This window comes from Lithobates pipiens, unplaced genomic scaffold (genome assembly GCF_037356315.1).
Source record: "Lithobates pipiens isolate NorthernLeopardFrog02 unplaced genomic scaffold, aLitPip1_a1.2 Scaffold_8, whole genome shotgun sequence".
Lineage (NCBI taxonomy): Eukaryota > Metazoa > Chordata > Amphibia > Anura > Ranidae > Lithobates > Lithobates pipiens.
Genome location: NW_027507903.1, coordinates 540,909,933 through 540,935,117, shown reverse-complemented (window position 1 = coordinate 540,935,117; position 25,185 = coordinate 540,909,933). Strand labels below are relative to the sequence as shown.

Sequence of the window (25,185 nt, the reverse complement as noted above, 5' to 3'; positions counted from 1 at the left end):
ATGGGCACTGATAGTTGGCACTGATAAGTGGCACTGATGGGCACTGGTAGGTGATACTGATAGGCAGCATTGATCGGTGGTGCTGATGATGAGGCACTGGTGGGCATTGATAGGTGGCACTGGTGGGCAAAGATAGGTGGCACTGTGGGCCCTGGTAGGTGGCACTGGCGGGTATTGATGGCATTGGTGGTCACTGGCTGGTGGCACTGGTGGGCACAGATGAGGCAGCCGCGGCTCTCTCTGTGAGGGACTAATGTCCCTCTGACAGAAGTCGGGGATCGGCTTTTTTTTCTCTCACGCTTACAGCATAAAGGGAAAAAATACCAATTATCGATCTTTGGTTTACATCACGTGATCAGCTGTCACTGGCTGACAGCTGATCACGTGGTAAGGGGCCGGGATCTTATAGACTCAGAGATCACAGAGCAGGCCACACGTGGCCTGCAGGGACACGCTGACAGCGCATGGTCAGGAGGATGTCCATAGATGCCCTCCTGGCAATTAAGGCCCACGCTGTATCCGTCTTTCGGTGGGAAGAATTTAAGTGTATCAATAGCCAGGCTTTTTTGAAGAAAGTGTAGCGGGTATTGCAGCCAAAGACTTACATTAACACAGGTGGGCTGCATGTACATTAACACAGATGACTGCCTGTGCACAGACTTTCCAGCCTGAAAAAGGGGAGAGAGCTGGCTGTCATGTCTGCATAGGCCTTTTCACCTCCTTCTTCTTCCTCTTTTCACTCACTGAGTAATGTAATTATAGCTGACACACGCAAAGCTGTGCATTCAGCAGCCTCTCTTGTGTCCCTATTGGCCAGAAGAAGAAAACCACTAAAAGGCAACCAATTAAAGGCACAGTTTCAACAGCAAATGGGAGAGACTGTACTGAACTACAGGGAGAATACAAATCCCAGCAGGCTTTGCTGACAGGAAAGTAAAAGACTCCATTTTGTGTCCTGAGGTAAAAGTCAGTCGATGAGGGAGTGAGAGAGACATAAATGTGATCTGAGGGGCTGCTGTTACCCACGGAGGGGATCCATCCAGCCACAGCTCCAGAGGTCGGTGTGCTGATCCTGCCACGGTTCCAGGATTTGGGCGTTGACGGACATCCCACCTGAGAGGGATCCCGGACATATCTCCAGGTTTTCCTGAGGGCGTGGGCCAATCCAGGAACAAGGTGGCCAGTCAGGCCTTTCGGGGGAACTTGACGCTTGATCCTTTGGTTGCAGGACGGGTGAGAGGGCATTTGCCGATCTTTAATGACACGGTAGTCGGGCAACACTGCCTCACCAGTGCCCACATTTGTAGGAACACTTGCACCCTGCTGAACAGTCACTACATTCCTCTTTGCCTATCAGGATAATGCTAGCATCCTACATCTAATTTTTTGCCTACCTGGATACTTTCAAGTAACCCTTTGTTTATCCTGCTCAACAGAAAACAAAGTGTACCAATGCCAGAATAGCCGAAGATCCTGGATATCTCCATTGTGAGGACCCTTTCTGTTACTCCTTCAGTATCAGTAATTTAGTGACTACCTTTAAAGGAGTACTCTCACATTAATTATTAAAGAGATAAATTGCATTTGTGCCCTATTGCCCCACATTTAACTGCCTGGGTCTGTGATTTCAGGACTTGAGGGAAACAGACTGACCGTTAAGTCAGATCGGTTCCCCTTTATTGCCTGAGTGCATAGGCCACTCTAGACCTTTTTAAATTGTTTGACCGTGTTATTTTGAAGTCTGCATTTTGGGTTTAACACTATCAAAGACCACAATTTGCCATTCTTTACTATTGAGTTACCAGATCACTGTTTGTTTGTGGAAAGTCTCCCAGTAGACAAACTTCCTGTTTACTACATTTGTGTCTGTTTTACTGTGTTTGCAGGTACACTGTTTGCTAGGTGTGCCAGATGGGCTGAGACAGTTCTTTGGGGTTCAGAGGCAGAGTAACGGACTGAACAAACGTAAGCAGCTCCGTTGGGGGTATTGCTACTAAAGTATGAAAAGATTAAAACCCCTATCAGTTTTATTTATTTATTTATTAGCTGTTTGTGTCTATTCTGGGAGATTTTACCTCACTTCCTGTCCCAGAGATACAGTAGGAAGTTAAAGGAGATTCCTCCAACATGAGAAGAAATGTAACAAATGTCACCAGGTGTCCTTATAGAACAATTTGGCTTCACCTTATCTTCCAAAAAATATATATATTTTATAAACACGTTAACATTAGTGTACTTAACTTGTCCATACAATCTGCAGGGTAAGTAAGTACAAATCAGGCCTCAGACCTGTACCTAGGCCTTGTGTTATGATAAGCTGTACCATAACCCAATCTGAGGACCAGTTTATCTAATGTTACCCACTTTTATTTGGCTGTAGTGCAATAACCTTCTATTCTGACTTATATCTCATGCTATCATATTGGTTACAGGCTAGTAAGAAAGGAACCATACTTAGCCATAGATGGGTATATGTCTCACCAAGAACCCTACATTGGCATATATCGCTCTACAAACCATAGACAGGCTCTAGACAGTCACATGTCCTGAACAGGCATACGTCTCATGTCATATGTCCTGAACAGGCATACATCTCATTAAGAATCTTAGACCTGTAAACAGATGTCTTACCAAGAAGCCTAGAGAGGTAGATGTTTTGCCAAGAACTTTAGACCACTAGACAGATATCTTACAAACAACCCTAGACAGGCATACTGTATGTCTCTCGAAGAACCTTACACAGGGGTATGTCTCTTGAAGAAACTTACACTGACATATGTCTTACCAAGAACCTTAGACAGGCATATGCCTCTTCCACAACCCTAGACAGGTCTATGTCTCACCAAGAACTCTAGGCAAGCATATGTCAGCCCAGGAAGCCTGGACAGGTATATGTCATTCAAAGAACCCTAGATTGGCATACACCTCTTCAAAAACCCTACAAAGGCCTATGGCTCAGCAAAAACTCAAGACCGGCATATGTCTATGCAAGAACTCTAGACAGTCTTATGTCTCTTCCAGAATTCTAGACAAGCATCTTCAAGAACCATATGTCTTTCCAAGAACCCTAGAGAACCTTATGTCCCTTCAAGAACCATGGACAGACATATGTCTCTCCAGGAAAATGTCTCACGAGAACCCTAAACAGGCATTTGTCTCTCCAACAAACCCTAGACAAGCAAATGTCTCACCAAGAAGAACCCTGGACAGGAATATGTCTCTCCAAGTACCTTAGATGGGCATCTATATTTCTTTAAGATGCATAGATAGGCATATGTCTTTCTAAAAATCCTACACAGGAAAATGCTGCATTAAAAACATGAGAAAAGCATTTGTCTCTTCAAGAACTGTAGACAGGCATATGTTTTTTCAAAATCCGTTGAAAACTGTAGGCAGGCAAATGTCTCACCAAGAACCCTAGATAGGCATACTGTATATCTCACAAAGAACTATAGACATGTTTCTTTTAGAACCCCAGACAAGTTTATGTCTCTTCCAGAACCCTAGATAGGCATATGGCTCACCAAGAACCTTGAATAGGCATATGTCTGTTCAAGAACCCTAGACAGGCATATGTCTTGGCAAGACCCCTAGACGGGCATAGGTCTCACTAACAACCCTAAACAGGCATATTTCTGTCCAAGAACCCTAGACATTGGTATATGGTTTTTCAAGAACGCTAGGCAGTGAGACATCTGTCTGTCCTTGAACCTCTGTCAGAATACACACTACAATCTAGCTAATAAAAAATATCCAGTGTGCACTGAAAATATTGAACTTCCTTTTCGCCACAGTAAAGGGAAAAAAATCAGTTCTTTGCAAGGAACTTCTACAAGTAAAAAAGTCTCAAATCTTGCTTTGATCATTGCAAACAGGGACACTGTATATTAGGAGCCCTGAATGTGTGGATGGGATGGGGTATGCATAGATACCACATTTTAAAAAAAAAATGGGAGAATGCTTCAGGAATAAAATGGCGGCGTGGTCTTGTGTGCCACCAACCATGGTACATTTTTTTCTACCCTCAGCCTGGCAGGACATGCTGTAAAATCATGGGAGGCATAAGGCAGTTTGCAGAATGGGTGTAATGTGCTGCAGAAAGAGGGACACAACGCCACTATGGTCATTTGTTAACAATTATATACAAGTAAATACACTTAATAGATTATAAGGTCTTCCAACAAACGTACATAATTTCTTTGTAAATACATTATATATATATATTACTGTATGTAGCAGTATAGAACATGTTATAGCAGATTCTGTCACATTTCTCAGCTGCACTCCTATTAACAATGTGAATTATTAACATGATTAACCCTTTGAAGTTCAGTGTGTAGGTTGCTGCTCAGCCAGTGAACTCATATTACACAGCTCCAGAGTATGAGCTCACCCTCACTAGTCTGCTGGGGGCTGGGAGAGGAGGGCAGTGCAGGGGGAGAGGGAGGGAGGCAGAGGCTTCTGTGTGTTCAAAAAGTGTGCAAGGATACAGGGCTGAGACTTGAAGGAAAACTTCTATAGCACTGCAGCCAGGGACCATCATCAGAGCCAGGAGGCTGCTGCTACTGACCTGTAAGTGTGTGGGGTGGGGATGGATGAGGGTGGGTGTCTAATAGAGAACTTAAAGCAAGCTTTTACACTGCAGACTGATAGGCAACTCACAGGCAGTACATTATATTATGGCCAGCAGCTTGCTTCCTGAAGACCTATAGGAAGTGATACTCTGCAGGACCACCGCTTGCCTCTAAAGATTTTACAGAAAAGGTGGTCATACTTTGCAGGTGTAGTATGGGCTGCCTCTGCAGAGATGACACATCAGGAGGGGACATTTCTGTGTCTTAAGGATTGACATGTTTGGGAGTGATACTCTGCAGAGTATCAAAGCCAGTGTGTTACATTTTAGCACATTCTAATTTATGCTCTGCAAAGATGCAAAACCTTTTGTCTAGAGATTTCAATTAGGGAGAAATAATCTGCAGGTTGAAAAAAAAAACTATTTGACACTAATGCTTTGCAGGTGACGTGTAGCCCTTTGCAGAACAATAGAAGTGATACTCTGCAGTTTTATAAACCATGTATCTGACTATTTCACACATGAGGGAGTGATAATCTGCATGTGGCACACAGCTTATTGTGTAATGCTCTGCAGGTAGCCTGACATTGTTAGACTGATACCTAAAGAGAAATGCTCTTCAGGTGGCACCCAGCCTAGCTCTGCAGAGCTTGCAAAGCAGGGAGTGATACTCTGCAGGCATAAAGCATGTTAATAAATATCTTACATATTAGGAATGCGATGCTCTGTAGACGACAGACTACCTGGTTATGCAAAACTTACACAACAGAGAGTGATAGCCTGCAGGCACAAAGTTTGTCTGAAGATCTCCTATGTTAGGGAGTGATATTCTGCAGGTGGCCCCCAGGCGGTCTGTGAAGATATCACACAGGCGTATGTTGTACAGATGTTGAAGTTTGTTCTCAGGGCTCATTGTGAGTGTGAGCCATTGTCAGCCAAGTGTGAGTAGCTCACTCATCACAATGTAATTGCTGATTATCTTGTAGCACTTTCCTTGCAGGGAGTCCTGTGTGTCCACATACTTCACATAACAGAGCTGAGCGATGCTCTGCTACACGGCACATACATGCTTCATACTCATATGTGTATTACAGAGCATCCCCAACAAGACTAAGAGAGAGATGTACTGTGTGTCTACAGAGGATTCTGTGTGCAATGCTCTGCATGAATTACATAGCATTCTAGGAGTGGTTCTCTGCCTGTATTACATAACATTCTATGTGTGATTCTTTGTCTGCATTACATAGCATTCTATGAGTGATTCTCTGCCTGCCTTACATGGCATTCTATGAGTGATTCTCTGCCTGTATTACATTATTACATAGCATTCTATGAGTTATTCTCCGCCTGTAGTACACAGGATTCTATGAGTGATTCTCTGCCTGTAGTACATAGCATTCTATGAGTAATTCTCTGCCTGTATTACAGTATTAAATAGCATTCTATGAGTGATTCTCTTCTTGTAGTATATAGCATTCTATGAGTAATTCTCTGCCTGTATTACATAGCATTCTATGAGTGATTCTCTGCCTGTATTACATAGCATTTTATGAGTGATTTTCTGCCTGTATTACAGTATTACATAGCATTCTATGAGTGATTCTCTGCCTGTATTATATAGCAATCTATGAGTGATTCTCTGCCTGCATTACATAGCATTCTATGAGTGATTCTCTGCCTGTAGTACATTACATTCTATGAGTGATTCTCTGCCTGTACTATATAACCTTTCACTGTGATTCTCTGCCCTTTTTTTGATATCCTCCTGTAAGCAATGCTCTGTCTGTAATAAATGTCCTTTTGTTAGTGACACTCCGCTTGCATTACATAGCCTCCTATGAATGCTTGTCTGATGATACTTTACAGCTTTTGTATTTCGATTCTAGGCTGTCATGAGTGATCCCCTCCATACCTTGTTTATCTTACTGGAAGTGATGATCTGCATTGTGAAATGCATAACCTATAATGAATGATGCTCTGCAGTTATTAGTTGTCATGGCAGACAATAGTCTGCATAGCCTTTTGTAAATGGACATTCTACATAAATGAGGTGGATGAGTGATGCTGAGCAGATTTTACATCTGGCACTTAGCATACATCCCAATTTTCGGGACACCTATTAGAAAATGTATGTAGGCATAGGACACCCCTCTGCCATGCCCCCTTAATAAAGAATTATATGTAAAAAAGAAAAAAGATTAGTTAACCCACAAGGGCTTTTTTTTTACTACTATTATTCCTTTCTACTGGTTTTGAAATTTACAAATGTAGAAATTTAGAAATTGGATGAAAGGTTTAGCTCTGGGAAAGATCAGACCAAAATGAGGGACAAATGAGGAAGAAAGAGGGACAGAGGGACATTGTTGCAAATCAGGGACAGTCCCTCGAAATCAGGGACAGTGGGGAGCTGCACACTTAGTGGCATTCTGTAGGTATGACATCTATATATGAGGGATGTTCTGCGTACATGGCCCTGTATGGAGAGATGATCTGCAGATGTCATTGTATGATAAACGATGATCTGCTATTACCACTATAGTCTTTGTGTTTTCAAAGTTTCAGGGAATTTAGGGCAGGGAACTGTTTAAAAAACAAAAACTATGTGACTTCCTGTAAGTACAAATGGTGTCAGTGAACTGTAGCCGAGTCTGTGTGACGGCAGACATGTTCAATTAACGCTCATTATTTAGATATCCAGCTATGTAAACACTACATTTTTACTGCAGATAAATATTTAAGACTGAGCAAGAAACATGAGAGTAGGTGTAAACCCGAACGAATGAATGACGTTTACTGGCCTAAAGCAGGATGTATTATAAACAATTGTCATCCATGAAATATTTGTTTTTATATTTCTTCCTTTGTTGCATCTCAGTACTGCTGATCTCCTGCAGCACCTTTGCAGCCACTTCTTGTCCATATGCACTCCATCGGTGGCCACATGGCATTTCTCAGGGTGGGTTTGTTGATGGTGTCATAATGGGATTTATTTTCATAAAAACGGAGAGTGCAAAATCTAGTGTAGCTGTGCATGGTAGCCAATCGGCTTCTAACTTAAGCTTGTTCAATAAAGATTTGGCAAAAAACCTGGAAGCTGATTGGTTTCTATGCAGAGCTGCACCAGATTTTGCACTCTCCGGTTTTAGTAAAGCAACCCCAATGGGACTTTGTGTTGTGTAATTGTTGTTGATATGGCTACTTAAGGCCCGTACACACGGTCGGACTTTTTGACAACAAACATGCAAATTAGCTGTTTTGGAGCAACATCCAACTGTGTGTACGCTCCATCGGACAAACTTTTTCTGTTTTCATCGGACTTTTGTTGGCTGTGCGAACGGACAAACTTTCTGGCAACAAAAGTCCGATGGAGCAAAGTCCGACCGTGTGTATGCAAAAGCATCGGACTTTTGTACAAGGTACAAACACGCATGCTCAGAACCAATGCAAAAGATCAGACTACAATACAGAAGTTGACCAAAGGTGGCGCTGGAGTCATTGAACGTCCTCTTTTGAAGTGGCGTCAGTACGTTGTGACGTCACTACGTTCGTGTTTGTTGTCAAAAAGTCCGATCGTGTATGCAATACAAACTTGTGGACCACTCCCTTTGTACAAAAGTCCACGGGAAAGTTTGTACAAAGTCCGATCGTGTGTATGGGGCTTTATAGTCTTATCAGAAGTCTGTTTGACAAGGTAACAACACAAGAGAGCAATTGGAAGACAGGGGCCTAGTATTGTCACCCTAAAACAGGATGTGCGCCAACAAGGACCTTCATGGCAGGATCACCATTATCATTACAGTGCAACCGGAAAGTATTCACAGCACTTCACTTTTTCCACATTTTGTTATGGTACATCCTTATTCCAAAATGGATTCAATTATCATTATTTTTCCCAAAATTCTACAAACGATACCCCATAATCGCAAAGTGAAAAAAGTTTGTTTGAAATCTGCTAATTTATAAAAAAAATAAAAAAAATAAACCCATGTGCATATGTGTTCAAAGCCTTTGCCATGACACTCAAAATTGAGCTCAGGTACATCCTGTTTCCACAGATCATCCTTGAGATGTTTCTACAACTTGATTGGAGTCCACTTGTAGTAAATTCAGTTGACTGGACATGATTTGGAAAGGCACACACCTGTCTATATAAGGTCCCACAGTTAACAGTGCATGTCAGAGCACAAACCAAGCCATGAAGTCCAAGGAATTATCTGTAGACCTCCGAGACAGGATTGTATGGAGGCACAGATCTAAAGAAGATACAGAAAAATGTCTGCAGCATTGAAGGTCCCAATACGCACAGTGGCCTTCATCATTCATAAATGGAAGAAGTCTGGAACCACCAGGAATCTTCCTAGAGCGTGTCACCCGGCCAAACCGAGTGATCAGGGGTGAAGGACCTTAGTCAGGGAGGTGACCAAGAACCCGATGGTCACTCTGACAGAGCTCCATCATATCTCTGTGGAAAGAGGAGAAGCTTCCAGAAGAACAACGGTCTCTGCAGCACTCCACCAATCAACCACTCCTCAGTAAAAGGCACATGACAGCCCCCCCAGGAGTTTGCCAAAAGGCAACTAATGGAATCTCAGACCCTGAGAAACGAAATTCTCTGACTGATGAAACATAGATTAAACTCTTTGACCTGAATGGCAAGCATCATGTCTGGAGGAAACTAGGCATTGCTCATCATCTGGCCAATACCATCCTTACAGTGAAGCATGGTGGTGGCAGCATCATGCAGCGGGGATGTTTTCAGCAGTAGGAACTGGGAGACTAGTCAGGATTGGGGGAAAGATGAATGCAGCAATGTACAGAGACATCCTTGATGAAAACCTGCTCCAGAGCGCACTGGACCTCAGACTGGGGCCATGATTCCTTTTCCAACAGGACAACGATCCTAAGCAAACAGCCAAGATAACAAAACAGCGGCTACAGGACAACTCTGTGAATGACTTTTAGTGGTCCAGCCAGACTTGAACCCGATTGAAAATCTCTGGAGAGATCTGAAAATGGCTGTGCACCTGATGGAGTGCGAGAGGTCCTGCAAAGAAGAATGGGAGAAACGGGCCAAAAATAGGTGTGCCAAGCTTGTAGCATCAAACTCAAAAAGACTTGAGGCTGTAAGTGGTGCCAAAGGTGCTTCACCAAAGTATTGAGCAAAGGGTGTGAATACTTATGTACATGGGATTTTTTCCTTTTTTATTTTTCATACATTTGCAAAGGTTTCAAACAAACTTCTTTCATGTTGTCATTATGGGGTATTGTCTGTAGAATTTTGGGGAAAATAATTAATTTAATCCATTTTGGAATAAGGCTGTAACATAAAAAAATTTGGAAAAGCGCTGTGAATACTTTCCCGGATGCACTGTATATAGGTACTTTTATGAGAGTTTAGTGATTGGGTTTACATCTACTTTAAAGTGGTTGTAAACCCTTTACAACCACTTTAAACTACAGGCAAGCCTATAATTAGGCTTACCTGTAGCTGCACTGGATATCTCCTAAACCTGTATGGTTTAGGACAGGGGTAATGAATTAAAATTAAAGGAGGTCCGGTCGCCAAAATTTTCTTTGGGCCGAGGTCCGAATCTCAAGTCTGTGCTACGACTCAGAAATATTGTAGTAACTGTATATCTATCAACAACATGAGAAATGTACAATTTCCTTAGCATTTCAACAATATTTATTGTCAAGTTACATCTGGTGATCCCAGATCAAGTTAAATCTGGTGTCTCCATCACAGTGCCCCTTTACATCAGGTGTCCCCATCACAGTGCCCCTTTACATCAGGTGTCCCCATCACAGTGCCCCTTTACATCAGGTGTCCCCATCGCAGTGCTTCTTTAAATCAGGTGTCCCCATCAGTGCCCCTTTACATCAGGTGTCCCCATCACAGTGCTTCTTTAAATCAGGTGTCCCCATCACAGTGCCCCTTTACATCAGGTGTCCCCATCACAGTGCCCCTTTACATCAGGTGTCCCCATCACAGTGCCCCTTTACATCAGGTGTCCCCATCACAGTGCCCCTTTACATCAGGTGTCCCCATCACAGTGCCCCTTAACATAAAATGTGCACATCAGGATTTCCCTTAACATAAAATAAGTGTCATGCTGATGGGCACATTTTATATTAAGGGGCACTCTGATGGACACAACAAAACATGCCCCTTAACTTAAAATTTGCCCATCAAAGTGCCCCTTTTAATATAAAATGTACCTATCAGTGTTGCTCTTAAAATAAAATCTGCCCATCAGCGTGCCCCTTAACATGAAATAAGGGTCACACTGATGGGCACCTATTATGTTAGGAGGCATTCTGATGGACAATTTTTATTTTAAGGGGCATGCTGATGAGTATATTTTTAATGTGCACATCGATTGGCATATTTTGTAGGGCACATTTTGTTGTACCCATCAGCGTGCCCCTTAACAAAATATGCCCATCGATGTGCACATTAAAAATATACCCATCAGCGTGCCCCGTAAAATAAAATTTGTCCATCGGATTACCCCTTAACATAAAAGGTGCCCATCAGCGTGACCCTTATTTTATGTTAAGGGGCATGTTGATGGGAAAATTTTATGTTAAAGGGCACTCTGATGGGCACATTTTATTTTAAGGGACACGCTGATGGGTATATTTTTAATGTGCACATCAATGGGCATATTTTGTTAAGGGGCACCTTAACAAAACATGCCCATCAGTGTGCACATAAAAAATATATCCATCATCGTGCCCCTTAAAATAAAATGTGCCCATCAGAGTGTCCTTTAACATAAAATTTTCCCATCAGCGTGCCCTTTACAAAAAAAAGCCCCTTAAAATATGCCCAACAGTGTGCACAACACTGATCACTAATAGATAACTAATGTGCCCACATACCTTAACTGCAGGAGTGTGGGCACAACTGAAGCTGCCTCGCGATGAGATCCAGGACCCGGGAACCGCGGGCAGCAGGGGGGGCGGGGCGCGCACGTGACGTCACACCCCTACTGCCCGTGTCTCTTCAGCTCCGAGAGACGCGGCCAGGAGCAGGGGGCGGGCGCATGCGCGCAGCGTCACTGGTTGCTGGGGAAACCCGCGGTCCCAGCAAACCAGTGATTGCTGTCGCTTGCTACACTGGCGGCATGGCGGTCCGGGCAGAAGCGCTGCTCGGTCCGGACTCGGACCGTGGGCCGCCATTTAGTGACGGCTGGTTTAGGAGATATCCCTGTATTTGCATGTGCCGACCTCGTGCCGTTTCTTCAGTTGTACTGTGCCATTCCCGGCGGCTTCTGCGCATGCTCGGGAGTGACGCCATCGTGGCTCCAGCCAATCACAGTGCCGGAGCCGCGATACTTGGAAGTAACCTCTGGGATAGATGTCGCCGGCTGGAGGGGGAGATGAGGGCGGCTGCGGGGGCTTTGTTCTTGGGTAAGTAAGGCATAATGAGCTAGTATGCTATGCATACTAGCTCATTATGCCTTCATCTTGCAGGGTGTTTTTTTTTTTTTTGTTTAGGCAGCCAGCAGATTGGACTCTAGTCACTCCGATTTTTGACACATGTGCAGAGCAGGTTGAGTCATTATATTACTGGATTTTAAACAGTATAGGTACTTATTTTTAATGTTTTACAGCTATATCTGAAAAAGGGGCCAGAAGTGATTTAGCAGTACTTAATTTTCTGACTAAAGTTCCACTTTAACATTCAAAATCCTATTGTTTATTTGTACTTGTTCACACTTAAAGGGGTTGTAAAGGTTTTCTAAATGGGTTCCTTTAAGCTAGTGCAAGTGGTTCACTTACCTTTTCCTTTGCTTTCCCTTCTAAATGTTTCTTTCTTTGTTTTCTTTGTCTGAATTTCTCACTTCCTGTTCCTCCTCAGTAAGCTATTCAGTAAGCTGTTCTGGCTGACTAAACACCGCTCGGATGATGGTGTGAAGTTTACTGAGGAGAAACAGGAAGTGAGAAATTCAGACAAAGAAAAAACATTTAGAAGGGAAATCGAAAGAAAAGGTAAGTGAACCAACAATGCACTAGCTTAAAGGAACCTATTTAGAAAATAAAAAACTAAGCTTTACAACCCCTTTAAGTGTAGTGTCACTTGTAGTGAACAATAAAGTACATAAGCTTTATTTGAACTACTATTGCAAATCCCCCCCCCCCCAATAACTAGCTCTCCATTGACTGAAGATAATTAAAATAAGAAACGCTCAAAAACAACTGCAAAAACATTTAAAAATGCCTGTACAAATCATCAAAATGAAAGCCAGTAAAAACAACCAAAAATATTCACCCTTAAGCTGGCCATGGATGGATTGAAATTCATCAGGTTCAGCAGGAACCGGACGAATTTCGATCTGTCTATGGACAAGCTGGTTGTATTGAGGTTGGACCATCGATCTACTTCAGTACAACCAGCCTGTCTGTGTTTTTTTTTTTTTTTTGCCCAATCACTGCAGGCAGCTATAAAGCCAGCCATCGTTGGTTCGCATCTTGACCAGTTCAGCATGGACCAGCTGAAACTCAAGCCATCTATGGATGGAAAGAAAATCGCATCATCTATGGCCTGCCTAAACATCAGCAGTGATCATTCTACTGGAGCAAAAGGCTCCCTGCCTGCAGAACTAAATAGCCATGTGGGAGGTATTCCCCCCATTAGCACTGACTGTGTTGATGGGGAAATCAAGCAATTTTCTTTCCTTTAAACTGTGGTTGAAGGAAAGAAAATTGCCTAATGCATGGCCTGAATGAGTGTGGATGCAGACTGAAGAAAGGATAGCAAGACTATTATAGGCTCAATTCACAAAGCTTAACATATGGGGATCTTTATTTTAGCCACATGATTGTAATTTTCATTGGATTTAGATGAAAATAACTGTCACTTAAAATAATTAATCTTTATCCCAGTGTTTTAGCTTTGTGAATTCCACCATATGTATGAAAAGACCAGAGGGGTCAATGCTGTAGCATTCTCCCCATAAATGTGCCCCCACCCCAGGCACACCGTGCTCTGCAGATGTCTCTTGTTACCCATTCAAGGGAACTTCCTCCCTCTGATGGATATTCCTGAAGTCTGTTTTTCCCAAAATGAACCCCTTCTCTAAAAGCAGTGTACTGATATGCTAGGTTGGGTCTATGTAGAGATTTTTGAACAATACAGAAACTTCCAATTGCAGGAAGTGGAGTTATTGTTTTAGTGTTAATAAATCCTTGGGAGAAATGCAGAGGTCCTCCACACACTTATAGATATCGTAACTGATTTGTATTTTCAGAGAATTTCATTATTTTAATCAGTCTTTGCTTGAAATATCCCTATTTCTCAAAGTGAAATTCCACAAAATATTTTTTTAAGTTTTGGATAATGCAGGGAAGAAACAGAACATCTGCCAAGCTTTTATTACTGTTGGTGTCACCTTTTGAAGACATTTGTTCTCACTCTATTTCAATGGTCTTCAAACTGCAGCCCAGGGGCTGGATGTGGCCCTTTGCTTGCCTTTATCTGGCCCTTGGAGCACTTTTCCTCTCACTGATGCAAGACACTATTCCTCCCACTGACATCAACAATGGGGCACTATTTCTCCCATTGACATGAACAATAGGGCCCTACTCCTCCCACTGACACCAACGATGGGGGCACTATTACTTCCACTGACATCAAGGATGGGGTACTATTCCTCCCACTGACACCAACAATGGGGCATAATTTCTGTTACTGACATCAACATTAAGGCACTATTTATCCCATTGACACCAACAATGGGGCCCTACTCCTCCCACTGACACCAATGATGGGGCACTATGGCACTATTCCTTCCACTGACATCAAGGGGTGGTGTACTATTCCTCCCATTGACACCAACGATGGGGCACTATTCTTCCTCTGACACCAACAATGAGGCACTATTCCTCCCATTGACACCAACCATGGGGCACTACTCCTTCTACTGATACCAATAATGGGACACTATTCCTCCTACTTACATCAGTGATGGGGCACTGCCTGGAATTTGGAGATTGTCCATAGCAAACAAAAAGTGTCCCTTTATGTCAAAAGTGATTTTAGGCCAACTAGAAAAACAGTGATAATAAATTATCATCATTTGCAGAATTGAGCGATAGCAATTTGTGGGGAAATTCGTTATCAAACATTAAATCTAATGACAGCGACAATTCTGCAACTGAGCACATTTCATTGTTTTTGGATTTGAATTACATTATTGAATAATTTTTATTATTATTGATAGTTATTTATTATATTATAAACTTTATCATACCCGGGATGTCTACTAGACTCTTGTTTGAACAGATTTAAGTGAATTATTCCTAAGAATTACAGGCCTACTATATAAAACGCCAAATTTCCATGCAAAATAATTGTACCGCTTTCAGCACCTAAAATCAGAAATAATCATACCGCCAGGGAGATTAATATGGGAGTGCCAATTGGTGTCCGGTAGAAGAGACCTTCAAAGAGACCCTGTCACCAGACCATTGTTTTCAACAGCAATCTTTCTATAATGCCACGTACACATGGCCGGACTTTTCGAGGGACTAGGTCCGACAGACTTTCGACGGAGTTCTGACGGAGTTCTGACGGACTTTCCGAATGAATGGACTTGGCCACACACAATCACACCAAAGTCCGACGGATTCGAACGTGATGACGTACGACTGGACTAGAATAAGGAAGTTCATAGCCAGTAGCCAATAGCTAACCTCGCGTCGGTTTTTGTCCGTCGGACTAGCATACACACGAGCGGATTTCTCGGTAGGAACTGGGTCCGGCGGAGTTCTAGTGGAAAAATTTGAAACATGTTCCATTTCTAAAGTCTGTCAGACTTTTGCAAATCAAAAGTCCGCTGCAGCCCACACACGATCGAATGGTCTGCCAGAATCATTCCGTCGGACTTTTGATGTTGAAAAGTCTGGTCGTGTGTACGCGGCATAAGATCATACTGTATGTGCATTTAATATATTGTTTGCGTGTTATTTACCTTTTAAAGCCTCCCTTGTGTGGACATTCAAAAGTTCTAAGCCCCTGTACACACGGTCGGAGATTCTGCCAACCAAATCCGTCTGATTTTGTCCATCGGATTTCGTCCGACGGATTGTGTCCGAAACTGTTGCATACACACGGTCGGACTAAGTTGTCGAAAAATCCGATCTTTCAGAACATGATGACATAATTTCGTTACGATGGGACTACATTCAGGCTAGTAGCCAATAGCTTTGATGTAGGAATTTGATCTGAGCATGCGTGGCACTTGGTCCGATCAAAATTCGCTACACATGATCGGAGTATGTCCGATCGAACCAGTTGGTCGGGAAATATTTCCAACATGTTGGAAAATTGGGTCCAATGGATATTCCGACAGAATCAGTCCGATGTATACCACACACAGTCGGATTATCCGACGACACGGTCCGATAGGACGGATTCTCCGACCGTGTGTACAAGGGCTAAGACTACTGCTGGGTGCCACCATCTTGGTTGTGGTGTCAGCACCCCAGACTCAAAGCTGCTACAAAAAGGTTATCTGGGGAGGGGACGGGAGGAACAGAGGAGCTTGGCCAGCACAGAGCGTAATTATGCTCTCCTAGAGGGTTATAACATACAAAGAGGGAGGGGGCTATGCTAGGGAATTGGCTCTTCTGAAGAAGTAAAAATTGATAGCTAGAGGCACATTGCAAGTCAATAAAAATGTGTTTATGGAAAGGAAAAGCACTGCAAGTAAGCATTTAAAATAGTTTTACCTGCAGTTTATGACAGGGTCTCTTTAAGGAGTCTAGCGAGAACTTGGAAGAGACTACAGGCTGTAGATCACAAAGCAGCGTTAATTTAAAGAAAAAAATTGAATCCATATGGCATCTTAAGTCACCATTTACCAAGTGTAAACTGGAACATGTGTGGGTACAAGGGTAGGAACCCCAACTGTCATCCATCATTTCTGAAATTCTGTCAGATTTCAAGTGGTCAGTAGATGGAGATTAAGCAACCAGAACAAACAACCTTTGAAAGTTTTTTTCTTGGAGGAATGCTGGATCAATTTTGTTGGAAATGTTCACATAATCCCCATTTGTTCCGCATTCATAATTCCCAACATTCTGTACATTCTTAGGAAAACAGCATGCTGTAAACATAAGCACAAAAAAACATCCATCATATGTCTTCATGACAGCCAGATGTGGGTCCATCCAAACAGCACTGATGGTTCAGATTAGTTATTAGATCATTTTGTAGTGGTTGATATGGCTTATTGCGCTTTGCACTGACTCATAAAATAAGTCCACCAATGTGTGTGGTCAATGAAAGGCCTTCCTTCCTTTCTTGTGCCTGGCCAGTAATCATCTAGGTCTAGGAGGTGTACCATGTGCTTTTTGGTTTGCATTCCTAGCAAAGCTCACACATGGAGCGCACCCAGAGAGCGATTAGCACGCACACTGCGCCTCTGTTCTATGATGGAAGTGAGATGGGAAGCCGTACCAAACATATTTTACATTTGATTAACCTTAAACAATGTGTAGACTTGTCTACCAGCATTCTTAATATAACATCCAGCTCCAATTTCTATATGAAATTGAATGGAGATGATCATAGCTGCAGGGAGCACCTGTCCGTAACTACCGTACTGCTTTGTGCAGCACATTGCAAGCATTGTGATATAGGAGATATTAGCACACTTCCAAGATGAAGAACACTACAAATATGCAGTATCTTAATCCCAGGTCAAAGCTGGGTCGTTGTAAAGGAGAACTCCAATTAGTGTTTGACTCTAAAATGGTCCAAAGAAAACTATCATGATCTTCAAAACAGTACATCCTGTCCGGTGAAAAGAATCTGTAATATTTATGACACTTACAAGATTTTCCCTGTATGATGTCAGTCCTCTCCTACCCAGTATAGCTAAGCAGGTCTTGATGAGGAAAGAGGATCAGAATGACAGTTGCCTCTGATGGGATCCTACATTAGTTAGCAGAATGTAGTGGAAGGGGGCACAGCTGGCAAATATCAAAAATGAACACATAGTTCATAAAATACTGGCTAATAACTTAACCACATGCTTATTGGGCGCTTAAACCCCCTACTGCCCAGACCAATTTTTAGCTTTCAGCGCTGTCACAATTTGAATGCGCATTTTTTTCACACAAATAGAGCTTTCTTTTGGTGGTATTTTATCACCACTTAGGTTTTTACTTTTTGCTAAACAAAAAAAAAAGAGACATTTAAAAAAAAAAAAACCTTTCATAGTTTGTTATAAAATTTTGCAAACTGGTAATTTTTTTCCTTCATTGACATTTGCTGATAAGGCTGCACTGATGGGCACTGATGGGCTGCACTGATAGGCACAGATAAGGTGACACTGATAGACACAGATAAGGCAACACTGATAGGCACTGATAAGACAGCACTGATAAGAGGGCCCTGATGGGTGGCACTGATGGATGTCACTGATGGGCACTGGTAGGTGGCACTGATGGGCACTGATAGGTGGTATTGATAGGCAACACTGGTGATGAGGCACTGATTGGTGGCACTGATGGGTGACACTCTGGGCACTGATGGGTGGCGCTGGTGGGCACAGAAGGCTCTTCACGATCAGGACTCATGTCCCTTTCACAGCTGCTGGTGATCTTTTTGTTTTTTTTCTCCTCCCGCTGCTCTCTGGTGCCCTCCACCACTTACCGGAGTTGTCGGTAGCGGCAGAAGCGATTGGATCCTTCTCCTTCCTCGGTATGGAGACGAGTGAGGGGAAGATGGCCCCCACCTGTCTCCATATCATTGATGATATGATTTATAGCTTAGTTGCAAGACACATTGAGTGATGTGTGAAGTGCTTTACAACATGAAGGTAAGTGACAAAGATATATCCATTGTATAGTATAGCTATCTGTTTAACTGTCAAATCCTACACCTAATGATATACATGAGATACCAGTCACACATCATGTTTTCTCCTGTCTGTGAGTGTGCTTCAATCCTTCCAGAGAACAAATTGATGACCTAATTGCTATGACTGACTCTCAAAATAAGTGGGGCCTGCAATACCTGCCAGCCCCACCTTATGCCCTTGCCATTGACCAGAAAAGTTACACTAGACTGAATGTCCCTATTCATGCAGTATTCAGGCTTCATTAGTACAATTGGCGCCTGTCCTCCTATGTCTATTCAGACCATTAATCACTATCTAGCTTTTCCCAAAGACCCTCTGGCTGGCAGGAGCTTTGTGGATGTGTGACCCTTTCGCAATTCCAGTGATATTGTTAGCTATGTACATAGGTCCAGTCTTCCATAGCTGCATCCGGTAGGCGTGATGGACGAATCTGCAGTTCTGGGAGATTTCCATCACTATTTATCCCTCTGACGCCAAGATCATAAATTAGGGAAATGGGGGTCAATTGGACAATAGGCCACAGACAGACAGTAATAAATGTGCCTACTGCCTTTGTCCTTAATAGTGACATTGCCCTTCCCTTGCTGCCCCTCTGACACCCAGTCTGAAAGAAAGGGACTGAGATAAACTTTCCCCAGTGGTGGAAAAAGAGTGTAAAACAAACCAGATGTTTTTATGTTCTACCAATTCTCTGTGAGGGCATTAGGATTATTAACCCTATGATTATTGTGCCTCAATTTAAATTAAACACGCATTTTACTTTTCTGCAAAATGCAGTGCAATCCATGTGGTTAGGAACATGCTTCCAATCCAGTATTGATTGATAAGGTTACATTGTATTATGAAATCTTCCTATGTAATAGAGTCATGCCACTGATTTTGGACCTGTCTGTTCAATAACATAGTACTGAAGAATCCTCTATGGCATGCCATATTCCAATGTCAGCCGGTTTCCTGTCACTTTCCACCTCTCTGTCTACATTCCATTGCATTGACCATCACACTTCACTTCCCCTGTCCTCCAGACTTTCTCTGCTGGCCTTCTCCTCCCACGGATGCTATCATTACTAAATGACTATTTAGGAAGCTGTTGAATTAAGCTTTGGGTTCTCACTATGCCACAGGCTCTCTTTGTCTTTATGGCTGACTTGTTAACCTTGTTCTGTCTGCGGACACCAGATGCAGCCATCTACATGCAAGGTCTAGCTCTTTAAGGTTAACTACTTTCACAGGTCATGAATCAGTCATCTTTGTGGCTTCAAAAAATAGCACCAGACTGCACAGTGGAAACCCATACATCTTCCAAGTGGAACATTATTTTCAGTTTACTGTTCCGTTAATGTTCAGTAAAATGACTGACGTCTTCAACAAGAATCCACTTATCCTCTGAGAAGAGTAGAAGCATGCCTGTCCTATTGAGGTCATCCGATTTACAGCAAGTATTTCTTTCCATTGTGGCACCATTCCCTCTTTGACTTGTGTGGCAAGAGGTCATTTATTCCCTTTTTCAGTAAATTCTTTGCACCTCAATTTACAGGTCCATCCACCTGCAGTATCCAGGCATGCAAGTGTCTCACATTCCCATTCACATTATTATACACTAACAGAGAACAAAGAGTTGAAGCATAGTATAGTATACTTACATGTTATCAGTGGAAGGGGGTGTGGGTGGTTGTCAGTCCCTCAATGGGACCCAAGCTGAATGAGTGGCTGATGCTGGGACTCTGCCTGTGAGTCGTATTTTGGTTGGGGTTTGTTAGGGTGCAACTAAATCAGTTTATCTCCTCTTTAGTCTAGACCTAACTTTGCAGGCTGCAGACTCTTCCAAGTTGCAAACTCCTCCAATATGGCAGCTGAAGCCACCGATTGTGAACAAATTCCTCTTTGCAAGTCTATAAAAGGAACATGTTCCTTTGTCTTCCTTGTTTTGGGGCCCAGAAAGTTTGTTTGCCCTGGGGTCCATGTCCTTGCATGGTCTTACAGGCATCTATTAAATAGGCTGTTGTGGAGTAAATTTATGTTTTTATTAACCACACAGCCAATTTACTCTGCATTTATCCCAATAATAAAGAATCATACATTTGTACTTAGACAGCATAGGTCACAGCATAGGTCACAAAGGGCTTGTATTGAATTACACTAAAATGATGTGTGAGTGAAATATCACATACTGCCCAGATGTTTTTATTAAAATGCTGTGCTATGAATGGCTCATTCCATTAACTACAAAATATCTTTCATAAGTTTAGGCCACTGCCTTATTGTGAAGACTGTGCATTAAAAGTGTATGTCAGGGCGCAAAAACAAAGATGCAATTTCTGCAATGCACACACATTTCCCCATGTTTTACTCCTTTACAGACCCTGCCGGAAATGCTTTCATCTTGTGAAATGATACTACATACCTTTTTGTAGGCTAAAATTGCAAGACTTGGTGTCAGCCCTGCCCATTTGTCTGTTGTCAAGCTACTCAATTTCATTCATTCTCTTAATTTTCTTTTTTATACTGTGTTTTTTCATTCTCCTAATCTTCACAGCATATGGACTAATTGTTCTGTGGTGCAACATAGAGCTGCCACGACGCGTCAATGTAATCGACTACGTCGACTAAGAAAATACGTTGACGTGCGTGCAGGTCGTCGATGCGTCACAGTGGGGGCAGTGCTTAGTATTTACCACTGCCCTCCGTGCTGCCGTCCCCCTCTCTTCTCCCCTTCCGTGCCGCCGTCCCTAGGGGTGCAACGGATCGTCACCGATCCCTGATCTGAGCGCACATGCCGCGATCCGCGGAGCGCTCCGCTGTCTCGGCCTTAGGAGAGGCCGCGGCTTCGGCCTAGCTCCGAAGCGGCAGCCATCTTTCTACACCCAGGCGTTTACAATGTGATCGCTCCGATGGAGCGATCACTTGTAAACAAACCAGCGTCATGACATGACGCTGGGTTTCTCTCTCCCCTCTCTGTACTGATCTGTGCAGTGGAGGGGAGAGGTCGGATGGAAGCAGCCATCCCTCCATACCCAGCCCGATACTCTGCCAGCCCAATACTCTGCCCGCCAATACTCTGCCAACCAATGCAATACTCTGCCCGCCAATACTCTGCCAGCCAATGCAATACTCTGCCCGCCAATGCAATACTCTGCCATACAATACTCTGCCAGCCAATGCAGTACAATACACTGCCCGCCAATACTCTACAATACACTGCTTGCCAATACTCTACAATACACTGCCCGCCAATACTCTACAATACACTGCCCGCCAATACTCTACAATACACTGCCTGCCAATACTCTACAATACACTGCCCGCCAATACTCTACAATACACTGCCCGCCAATACTCTACAATACACTGCCTGCCAATACTCTACAATACACTGCCCGCCTCTATAATACAATACAATACTCTACAATACAATACTCTCAAGGTTATCCAAAGGATTAATTAGCTAATCAAAAAAAAACACTAGATTCATTAAAAAATAAAAATAAAAAAAATAATCGGATAGTCGTTGACTAATCGAAAAAATAATCGATAGATTAGTCGACAGACAAATTAATCGTTAGTTGCAGCTCTAGTGCAAGATAAGAACTAGGATGACTTCTTGAGATAACACAGGAAGTGTACATAGGACAGCACTGAATTTCTGACACAATCAATAGGTATTTAATAGAAAATCAGAGATGCTCACTGTTAAGCCGCGTACACACGGGCGGACTGTCTGGCCTACTTAGTCCGCCGAAACACATTTCAGCGGACAGTCTCGTGTGTGGGCTTCAGCGGACTTTTGCAGCGTGCAGTCTGGCGGACTAAGTATTTCGGAATGTTGGAAATACTGTCCGCTGGACTCGCATTTCGGCGGACAATCCACCCGTGTGTGTGCCAGTCCGCCGTACTTTTGAAATGAGCGGACTTTTCCCGCCCGGAGAAAAGTCCGCTCATTTCGAGCAGGTATCCAGGTAGGTGGGGCCCGCGACGGAGACGTCGCTGGCCCCGCCGCCTGGAATGGACTTAAAGGGGAACCCCAACGCCAAAAAAAATCGGCGTGGGGGTCCCCCCCCAAGTCCACAACAGACCCTTGTCTGAGCACGCTACCCGGCCGGCCAGGAAGGGGGGGCGAGCGAGCGCTCCCCCTCCTGAGCCGTACCAGGCCGCGTGCCCTCAACATGGGGGGGTACCTTGGGGAAGGGGGGGCCGCGTGGCCCCCCCAACCCAAAGCACCTTGTCCCCATGTTGACGAGGACAAGGGCCTCTTCCCGACAACCCTGGCCGTTGGTTGTCGGGGTCTGCGGGCGGGGGGCTTATCGGAATCCGGGAGCCCCCTTTAATAAGGGGGCCCCCGGATACCGACCCCCCACCCTATGTGAATGAGTATGGGGTACAATGTACCCCTACCCATTCACCTGTGAAAAAAAGTACCAAAAAAACACAACACAGGGTTAAAATATTTTATTGCACAGCTCCGGGGGTCTTTTCCGTCTTCGGGGGTCTTCTCGCCGGACTCCTCCGCTATCTTCTTGTAGCTCTTTTGCTAGCGGAGGAGTCCAGCTTTCTTCCTCGCCGCCGGCCTCTTCTCCCGACTTCGGGGGTCTTGTCCCCCTCTTCAGTTCTTCTGTCGGGCCACCGCGCCTTCTTATAGCTCTTTTACAGGCGGTGGCCCGGTCTTCTGTCGCCGCCGTCGCCGCCGCCTTCCATTCTTCTTCTTCTTCTTTTCCAGGAGATGTTGCCTCGACGCTCTCTCCGGCCGGAATGCCAGGGACGCACTGCGCGGCCACTTATATAGGGACAATGGGGCGGTGTCACATGGCTTTATGTCACATGGGTTGGTCACATGGGTTGATGTCACATGGGGACTATGACATCGTAAGGGGGCGGGGTCACCATGTGACCAACCCATGTGACATAAAGCCATGTGACACCGCCCCATTGTCCCTATATAAGTGGCCGCGCAGTGCGTCCCTGGCATTCCGGCCGGAGAGAGCGTCGAGGCAACATCTCCTGGAAAAGAAGAAGAAGAAGAAGAACGGAAGGCGGCGACAGAAGACCGGGCCACCGCCTGTAAAAGAGCTATAAGAAGGCGCGGTGGCCCGACAGAAGAACCGAAGAGGGGGACAAGACCCCCGAAGTCGGGAGAAGAGGCCGGCGGCCAGGAAGAAAGCCGGACTCCTCCGCTAGCAAAAGAGCTACAAGAAGATAGCGGAGGAGTCCGGCGAGAAGACCCCCGAAGACGGAAAAGACCCCCGGAGCTGTGCAATAAAATATTTTAACCCTGTGTTGTGTTTTTTTGGTACTTTTTTTCACAAGTGAATGGGTAGGGGTACATTGTACCCCATACTCATTCACATAGGGTGGGGGGCCGGTATCCGGGGGCCCCCTTATTAAAGGGGGCTCCCGGATTCCGATAAGCCCCCCGCCCGCAGACCCCGACAACCAACGGCCAGGGTTGTCGGGAAGAGGCCCTTGTCCTCATCGACATGGGGACAAGGTGCTTTGGTGTGGGGGGGCCGCGCGGCCCCCCCTTCCCCAAGGCACCCCCCCATGTTGAGGGCACGCGGCCTGGTACGGCTCAGGAGGGGGGGCGCTCGCTCGCCCCCCTTTCCTGGCCGGCCGGGTAGCAGGCTCGGACAAGGGTCTGTTGTGGACTTGGGGGGGACCCCCACGCCGATTTTTTTTGGCGTTGGGGTTCCCCTTTAAGTCCATTCCAGGCGGCGGGGCCAGCGACGTCTCCTTCGCGGGCCCCGCCTACCTGGAGACACGCTCGAAATGAGCGGACTTTCCTCCGCGTGTGTGGGCGAGTCCGTTCATTTCAAAAGTAGGGCGGATAGTATGGCGGACTTAGTCCGCCGTATTAGTCCGCTCAAAAAGTGCCGTGTGTGGGCAAGTCCGTTCATTCGAAAGTAGGACGGACTGTCCGTCGGATTGTCTGACGGACTAAGTTGGCCAGACAGTCAGCCACGTGTGTATGCAGCTTTAGGGTTTACATATGCTTTAAAATTAAGCACAGTAGATCAACATCATTAATTTTCAGACTCACAGCCTAGAATTTGAGTGGTAGAGAGCAGGGGGCTTAAGATAGAAAAGTTGTTTTGAATCTTTTAAAATCGGAAGCTTTAATTAAAGGATTACCCAGTTATCCCGACATAAAGGTCCTTGGTTCATACCTTTCCTGGGGTGACAACTGTCTTGTGTTCCTGTGTTGTCACCTGATCACATTCTCCCCTGATTGCAACTACAAGAAACTAAGCCAACAAACATTGCAAAGGTGTGTTTCTTTGTTGCCACTATCAGGAAGCCTGTCACATACCTGTATGCAGAGACTGAGATGACGAGGGTAGTCTCTTGCACAGTTCCCATCTGAGCACCCCTGGATATTAACACAGGGTCTGCAGAGGTGAAGGAAATTTAAAAGTGCCACATCGTTGAGGCTGTGAGCAGGAACTTGGGAGTGCTGGTATCTGATAAGCAGAAGTACAGCTGTTGATGCACCGTGGAGATGCCAAGTCCAGTTAAAGGTGGGGTCAGGTCCCAAACCTGGTCGAGTGATAGCTGCGTGGAAGGACACCAGGATGTAAACAGACCTGGTTGGGTGATAGCTGCATGGAATGAAACCAAGATGTAAACAGACCTGATTGGGTGATAGCTGCATAGAAGGAGACCAGGACATAAACAGACGTGGTCAAGTGATAGCTGCATGGAATGACTTCAGGACATAAACAGACCTGGTTGAGTGACCTGCGT

At 44.4% G+C, this 25,185-nt stretch overlaps 1 protein-coding gene across 1 annotated transcript in view; it reads left to right on the top strand.

Annotated features, from left to right (window-relative positions):
- The first annotated feature begins 4,425 nt into the window (after positions 1 to 4,425).
- Positions 4,426 to 25,185, top strand: part of LOXL2 (lysyl oxidase like 2) — a 118,836-nt gene continuing 98,076 nt past the window's right edge. The window contains exon 1 of the mRNA XM_077469712.1: positions 4,426 to 4,572. The gene's annotated coding sequence lies outside the window, so the exon portion shown is untranslated. The remainder of the gene's footprint in view (positions 4,573 to 25,185) is intronic.